Source organism: Schistocerca serialis, chromosome 8 (genome assembly GCF_023864345.2).
Source record: "Schistocerca serialis cubense isolate TAMUIC-IGC-003099 chromosome 8, iqSchSeri2.2, whole genome shotgun sequence".
NCBI lineage: Eukaryota > Metazoa > Arthropoda > Insecta > Orthoptera > Acrididae > Schistocerca > Schistocerca serialis.
Genome location: NC_064645.1, coordinates 382,851,656 through 382,860,835, shown reverse-complemented (window position 1 = coordinate 382,860,835; position 9,180 = coordinate 382,851,656).

Below are 9,180 nucleotides of genomic sequence, written 5' to 3'. Positions count from 1 at the left end.
ATATGCAACAATCTTTGAAGTTAAATATCCGGTCAAGAACCAAGAGAACTGATTTCAACAGAAATTATGAATGCATTGTTATAGTGAACAGACGACACAATGTTGTTATTTGTACATTGTTGCTTGTTAGTTGCACGATTACGTAACGACTATAAGGCTCACATACTTAGAACATTTACCAGTACTGCAAATGAGATTTTAATGCAAAATTTTGGTTTACTTGAAATTTGGTGTATCATGAGGTAAGTACATTGGCTTCTGCAGAACATAGCTTTCGGATGACAATAACTACGACACTTCCACAGAGATTATCTTACAGCAAGACGCACATTTAGCGCTACAGGACACATATTTGAGTGATTAATTTTGTACTTAAATCATTTATTTTTAAAGATATTTGAAGTACAATGATACAAAGGTTTTCCATGATACATTTCATTCCATTGCTGTAATCTGTAACACCTGAGGGTATAATTACATTAATCCTCAGTGGGGTACACGCTTACTTTGTGTACCATGTGTTTGGCAAGCACAAGGAGCCCTAGCTAATATGGTATTTGCTTATACAACTTTACACATCGGTACCATATTTCTCTAGCACATGAATTACACAGCTAGCTGATCATTTAACTGAGAGAGACAAACATTTTTTTACTACGTCAGTGACAGATGTTTACGCAAGTACACTGCTGGATAATTTCACACTTATGAAATTGTATTTTGTCTGTACTTTGTGAACTGTGCATATTTTTTCGGAACCATTGTGATACTATGAGAGCTTTGAATGGTGTATTTGGTATGGGATCATGATTTTAAAGTACGTTTGAGGTAGATGACACTACAGAAATGAGCAGAGAATATTATTTTAGGTTTTGATATTATTGGAGGAAGCTACGACGATTTTGAGAATTGACTGAGATGTTATGATATTATTACGATGGCGATGTGTGTTATGCTGTTGAGGTATGTTTTGATCAATAAGATGATGCTACTGTAAATGAGGAATTTGATTATGCTACGTATTTCTTATGATGAAATATTGAAGAAGTGTCGACTAATATGTATATGTATTATAAGGTAAGGAATAATGAGTAGTGGTTAGGGACTCTGATTTGTGGAGAAGGATGTTGGAAAGCAAGAATCGTATTTTAAAAATTATGAAATGTATGTAAATGCGTGAATGTATCACAATGCCGTTGAAAATTTTTTGGACACTGTTATATTTACAGGATTTTTTCTACATTTGTAACGCAAATCCTCGACCTATGAAATTTTTATATGAAACTGTCACTGTAGCGGAAACTGCTGTCGTAAATACTTCGTTAAGAAAGGTAAGTGACCTTGACGTAATTCGTTTTTGGCGCCCAGATGAGAGGTAGTTGTCTGACAAAAGAAAGCCATTAGGTGGAGAAAAAAAGAGGCCATTATCCTCGCCATTGACATTCCTTTAGAGAAAGCATCGCAAAAACGACACGCTCATTACTTGGAAAGATACTTACGTCTGCACACCTGATTATGACAAGCGTCTTTCTACGAGAGTTGAGAGAATTTCTACTAACTTATGAAATGTCACATGACTATTGAATGATATTTTTATGCTTTGGTTTGCGTATTTGCTTATTTCATTTGATATCTGGTTTCCAGCTATGTTGCAGCATTGGTTATATAAAATAAAATAAAATGCATTTGCTAATGTGAACACTTTCTGTCAACAGATCTATTAAATAATAATTTTGTGATCCACATTCTTCAAAAAAGGAGCACTTGGAAAGGAAAGAACAATAAGAAGCGACTAGTAACAGTAACTGCATACATAATATTCTTTTCAGGTACTTGGTAATTTCTTTTGTAGAATAAGTTGTGGTGCAACACTTTAATTACATAGACATTAAGATGTGAATATACATTTCCCTTGTCTGCATTGTTGTCTTTAGTGTAATATTTTTTTCTGCTTGAGCTATGTTATTTCATTTGCTGCAGCTGTTTGCCAGGCATAGTGTTACTGAATTTCACTTTGTATTACTCTGTTTAGCCAGTTTTACTACAGATTTATTTTTCTTGTTTGCTGCACAGTGCCTTATATTAGTTGTAATATTGCAATTGCTTTGCCAATTTGAATTTTTTGTCATTGATGTTTGTGTTAATTGTTTTGTGCTGCTGCATTGCCTCGTCCCTTAGTATAGCATCTGAGCTCAGTAGATTTAAGTTAGCTTAAGAGGGGGTAGACTATATAAGAAACTAACTATGATGGATTGGAAGAAATGCATTGAGAAGCTATAAGAAAATGGTTTGGCCAAAAAAGTAGTGTACAGTGGAGAAGAACTATTTTTGAAAGAGGAACAGTGGAGAAGAACTATTTTTGAAAGAGGAACAGAATACAGAAAGCATGCTTGGATAGGATTTTTTTGATGGAAACAAATGTTGAAATAAGAAAAAAAAAGGTCTATGGAATGAAGTTTTGGGTTGGACTGCAGTACCAAATGTTACACTGAAAACGAACCCTGTCCTTTCCTTTTGTGTTATCCCACTATGTGTTTGTGTACCCTTGTGTATTTGTTTTCTTCCTGTCTCTGTGTACTGTTTCATAGAATTTTTTTCTCTTCTAATACTAAGCTACATTCACTATGATGAGGAATACTGTTATCCTCAAATATAACTGACATTAATAATATCTTATTTACTTTGTAAAGATGTTAGACATTATTAATTCTGTTCTGTTTTAATGCTCATGTGTGAAGTGGATGTTTCAAAAGTTATTCTGATCCTTTATATATTTACTTATGTCATAATTCCTGTAACACTGATGTATATGTTATTTCGATTCTTTTGTAAAGCCAATATTACTACAAATGTTATCTGTACTATTATGTTCTTTAATGATGTATTTTGTACCTTTGTAATTGTATTTTCATGTTGTAAATTTATAATTGTATAGACACCAGTTCTTCAAATTAAGTTACATTTCACTGCACACGTTTGTGTTGGTCATATTATATGGACAATATGTGAGAAGTAGGGACTGATAGTGTTTGCACGTGTGTTAATAATTCAGCAAGGGACTGGATAACAGCATTGCTGATTCTAAGGACATTTCAAAAAAAATTTTCTGTGCGTGCACAACTGGTGGTTTATGGACTTGCTATAATTCTCCGCAAGAATCTTCGCTGGTGATTGTGCACCTGCACAGTCGCAACAGATGGCTGCTGGCCGTCTCTACATGGACTACAGTGCGTCTGCATCTTTGATGGCCCACCAGTACCATTATTTCTACAAGGACTGCAGTGGGTCTGCACCTCTGGTGGCCCACCAATACCATACACTCTACCAAGACTACAGTGGGTCTGCTCTGTGATGACCTACCTACCAATATTCTTCAACTTCGACTGACTCTGCTGTGGGTTTGCTCTGTTGTGGCCCATTAGCTGTCTGCATGTCAAGAGTCAGTACTGTTTTTCCGTTTGAAGGACAACACTACTTCTTCAAGACTGTGTGGAAATCCACTACTTCCATGTGCATTTTCTTTTACTGTTCAGACTTTGAGAAAAACACTGCTATTTTACTGTGATGAACGATAAGGACTGTCTTTATGGACTGTGAGATAATTTTAGCTTTGGACCAACATTGTATCAATAAGTGTGTGCATTTGATATCTTTGTTATTGTAATTATGAAAAATTTTATCAAATCATTACTGACCACTGCCCAAAACAATTTGTAAAATTTTTTGTGGGGAGCATGGGGGCTATGTAAGTAGGCTGTTTAGGTTTTTTTACTGGTAATGCCACGTAGCGCTCTGTATGAAAATCACTGGCTGTGCTGTGTGCAGTCTGTGGCTAGATTGCATTGTTGTCTGCCATTGTAGTGTTGGGCAGCGGCAGCTGGATTTGAACAGCGCATAGCGTTGCGCAGTTGGAGGTGATCCGCCAGCAGTGGTGGATGTGGGGAGAGAGATGGCGGAGTTTTGAAATTTGTAAGACTGGATGTCAATTATGACTATTAAGGTAAATACATTGTTTGTTCTCTACTAAAATCTTTCATTTCTTAACTATGCCTATCAGTAGTTAGTGCCTTCCGTAGTTTGAATCTTTTATTTAGCAGGCAGTAGTGGCGCTCGCTGTTTTGCAGTAGTTCGAGTAACGAAGATTTTTGGTGAGGTAAGTGATTTGTGAAAGGTATAGGTTAATGTTTGTCAGGGCCATTCTTTTGTAGGGATTTTTGAAAGTCAGATTACGTTGCGCTAAAAATATTGTGTGTCAGGTTAAGCACAGTCCTGTATAATTGTTTAAAGGGGACGTAGGGATTTTTGAAAGTCAGATTACGTTGCGCTAAAAATATTGTGTGTCAGGTTAAGCACAGTCCTGTATAATTGTTTAAAGGGGACGTTTCAATTCGAGTCGAGTCGCTCTACAACCATTTTGTTGAGAAATGGTCGTAACGCAATGGTACTAAAGTATATAGTGGCTCAGCGAATAATTCTGTGTGGAAGGACGAAGTGCGTGGCATTAAAAGCGTACAGTGTAATTACCGCAACAGGACGCAAATCAATGTGTAGAGTAATATTCACCCAATTTTATTTGGTACGGAGCTACAAGAAGAAGAGCCTGTGCCGAACATTGTCAACGAACAATGCCTTACATTGCACCGACGACATCTCAGTCTGGAGTAAGACCCAACTAATTACTTGGTCAGACATGCAACTTGCTAGCCAGTGTCGTAGTTCGTTTGTGTTTGAATACTACTGAGTTATACTAAAGTGTGTCCGCAGCTCGTGGTCTCGCGGTAGCGAAAAAAAAATGGTTCAAATGGCTCTGAGCACTACGGGACTTAACATCTATGGTCATCAGTCGCCTATAACTTAGAACTACTTACACCTAACTAATCTAAGGACATCACACAACACTCAGTCATCACTAGGCAGAGAAAATACCTGACCCCGCCGGGAATCGAACCCGGGAACACGGGCGCGGGAAGCGTGAACGCTACCGCACGACCACGAGCTGCGGACTCGCGGTGGCGTTCTCGCTTCCTAAGCACGGGGTCCCGGTTTCGATTCCCGGCGAGTTAGGTATTTTCACCTCCCTCGAGATAATTGGGTGTTGTTGTGTCGTCTTCATCATCATCATTCATCCCCGTTAAGGTCGGAGGAAGACAATGGCAAACCACCTCCATGAGGACCTTGTCTAGTACGGCGGTGCGAGTCTCCCGCATCGTTCCCCTACGCTTTGTCAAGGCGTGTGGGACTTCATCATCATCATACTAAAGTGTTAACGTTCAATTTTATCTACGACAAAATACCTAAGTAGGATTCATCCTATCCATTACTGACGATCCGAGAGAGTCCTAATGATTGATAACTATTGCAGTGTTTTATAAAAGAAATAACAGTAATTAAAATTTCAATAATTTACAAAATACAATTAACAGAAGTGGTCAAGTCTAGTATACAGTAATTTGAAAGGCAGTAATTAACAGAGCAGGAATCAGTAAAAGATGTTTTTGTGTGCTCTTCATGGATAAATAAGTTTTCAATTTTACGCAGCTGCAATCATTCAGAAATGTTTGGTAATGTCTTGAGCTAATAATAGTAGTAATTGCACAAAGGGGTTAGCAGTAATTATTAATGAATATTAATGAAAGTTTAAGTTGCTTGAAGCTAATAAGTCAGTAAAATCGTGTCACGAACTTTGCCGTTCTTTACCAATCGAAATTTTGGCTTTGCAAATTACATAACTAACTCATAGGAAAGTGATTACTGAATGACGCTGCATCATCACCATTATCATCAAGCTAAATGGCAACATTCTCTAATGAATAAACATAAATAACTGTCTGAGTAAAATTGAAGACGGTAAACATTACTGTGAGTGACGTCACGTAATTTTTGCATTTACGTAACTATTTACTGCTTATGAGATTTTGTTGTTCTTTGATTACCACTAATTGATTTCCGTGAGTTTCTACTTAACTGAAAGGTATTTGTTCACTGTGACAAATCCTGTTTAAAATCATGCCAGGGTAATATTTACCAATTTTGTTTCGCCTTGCAACAAAACCATTCTCAGTAGTACAGCAGTAGTAACAGCTAGTAATTATAGAGACAGTAATTATGCTCACGTAGTGGGCTGGCAACCGTCAGTTTTTATTGACTCGTTGATTAAATTTATAACGTTTTCCAAATTTAACTAATCACTGTAATTCCACGAAGCGGAATTTTTTATTGTTTTATTTAGGCGAGTTTTGCCTTCTTGTCGTCTTTGCTCCAAGTACTGAGCATTGGCGATTCGGTTATAACTGCACCTACATTTCACGGATTTCATTTATTCTTCGGAATAGATGCCTTTCTCACACAACAGGGAACTTAAGGTACAACGTGCGTTTAAGTCCTATTCAAGGGGAAGCGAAAGGGGTGGTTATAAGTTTTTCACATTTGGAAAAACATTACTTTTCCGGGGGTGGTATAAGCTTTTCACATTTGGAAAAACATTACTTTTAAGGAAAAATTTCGGAAAAAAGTTAATGCTGTCAGTTCAAAATGGAATAAGAAAGTGTATTAAACTTCTATTACAGGGCAGCTTAATCTGAGAAGCGTACCAGAGTACACCACCACCCCCTTAGCAAACATATGTTGTATTTTCTGCAGAACATATACTGAGCTAATATTTAGTAAGAGACAACAACGGTTCAGGAAACAAGGAGCATGTGAACCCATACTTGCCCTGTTCCTTCATGAGATCAAGGATTTCACTTTAATTTACATAAAGCACTCGATACAGTTTTGCACGTCGTCTACTAAACAGAACAGGTGGATACTTAACACCTGAACAAATAAGCGAGTGTTCCAAGTACTCCCTAGCAAAAAGACCTGGGTATAAATACAGTTCGCAGCGAGCTGACAGCCTGGAAAGCACAAACACTCTAACAACAAAAATAAATTAAAACAAATTACAAGCACTTCTCACACATCCCTGTTTACCATTCCACGTCATTGTCGCTCCTGTTGGCCAGAACCCCTCGACTGCCGTCTCGACTGGCTTATTACACTGACAAAGTAGAAACACACAGTAAAGACGGTAACGTGTAACTTCGATATCCCACACATAGATGATAGCTGACCAACATTGTGATCCGTAAGTAATCTGAGATCAAAGTAAAAGTTATCAATGGACATTGGTCGGTACAGTGAACATTCCGTCAAGCGAATACACAAGAGAACGAGTCCTTTGCGCAGCAGGCGCACCGTTTTAGCCGATCCGAGGTCACGGGATCCTACCAGGTGATGTGACGTGAGTTCTGGGGGCGTGGCCTTCTCCCAGAACGCTTCTTGTGGAGACAGCTCGTAGATCGCGGCGCCACTGGTGGAGAGAGCTGAAGGTAAGGATTGAGCTCTGGCAGCTGTGACAGCTCTATGTAGAGTACCATGTCACTGACGGATTCTATTATTATACCATTCATGGGTTCAGGAGGTCATACTTAACGCCATGTAGGATCTCAATGGCCCCATGCGACTAGTGTCAGAGAGGACGACATACTGTTTGCATGTCGTCTCAGGATCACACAGGTACATCACATATCTTGAGTCAGGAAGCGGGCTTACCTTCAGCATCACAAGTATCATCACACACAGTGCAACAACATCTTCAGTACCACAGGCTGACATCATGTTGATCAATGTTGGGACTTCCCTTGACACAGTAGCAGAAGAAGCGCGCTGATGATGGTCCACAGATCGACTGAAGACACTGGACACACAAGTCCCAGTTCTGCTTACTGCATCACACCTGACATATATCTGTGTGTGGGGCTCTGAGGAGAACAACGTTGCCAGATTGCATTCTTCATTGGCACACAAGCACAGCACCTGGCGTGATAGTATGTAGTGCCATTGGGTAAACAACACAATCACCTCTGGTTCGCACAGCTGGTTATTCGAACACTTCTGTGGCGCTTTAAGGCTGTTTTCTTCGAGGTCTACGTGACGCTATCTGTTTCACGAAACTTAAGTGAGAGAACTGCTGTATGGAGAACCTGTGTTCGAAAAAATGGTTAAAATAGCTCTAAGCACTGTGGGACTTAAGATCTGAGGTCATCAGTCCCCTAGACTTAGAACTACTTAAACCTAACTAACATAAGGACATCACACACATCCATTCCCGAGGCAGGATTCGAGCCTGCGAGAATAGTAGCATTGCGGTTCCAGGCTGAAGCACCTAGAACCGCTCGACCACAGAGGCCGGCGAACCCGTGTTCGATTCCCAGTACTGCCAAGTATTTTTCCTTGCCGAGAGGACTGTAACGGGGTGCACTCATCGTCGTCGTACAAACTGAGAACTGCTTGGGTGAGAAGTAATGGCTCTAAAGTCATGAAAACCGACAACAGCTGGGAGAGCAGTGTGTTATCTCCACACCCCTCCATACCGCAACAAATGATGCCATTGGCAGAGGATTACACGGCGGTCGGTCAGTTCTGATTGGCCCTTCAGACCGCGGAGCTTTGCTTTACACTGATGAGCCAGATAATTTTGACAATTTACCCAACAGCCGGTAATTCCAGGCGCAAATAACAGTGGCGATACGTCGTGGCATGGAAGCAATGAGGCCTTGGTAGGTATCTGGAGGGAGCTACACACACAAGTCACGTAATTCTCATGAATTCCGGAGTGGGGCCATAAGCCCTGACGCCACGTTCAATCACATCCCAGATGTTTTCGATCGGGTTCAGATCTGCCGAGATGGGGGACCAGCACATTAATTGGAAATCACCACTGTGTTCCTCGAACAACTCCATCACACTCCTGGCCTTGTGACGTGGCGAATTATCTTGTTGAAAAATGCCACTGCCATCGGGAAATACGATCGTCGTGAACGCGTGTACGTGGACTGCAACCAGTCTGCGATACTCCTTGGCCGTCATGGAAGCCTTACACGAGCTCCACTGAACCCATGAATGCCCACGTGAATGTTCCCAAGAGCAAACAAGCCAATTCCTTACATCTCGGTAGAATTCTTCCAATAACTGTCTCGTATCTGGATTTCCTACAACTAACTTCATGTGTCCATTCCCCTTTAGTTCGTTCCACATGATTATTCGTAGTTATTTCACCTTTGTTACTAAACATATAGGGATTTATCCCTAATAGCGAGAAACTGGTCTTTCCGCCCATTTATGCACAAAAAATACATT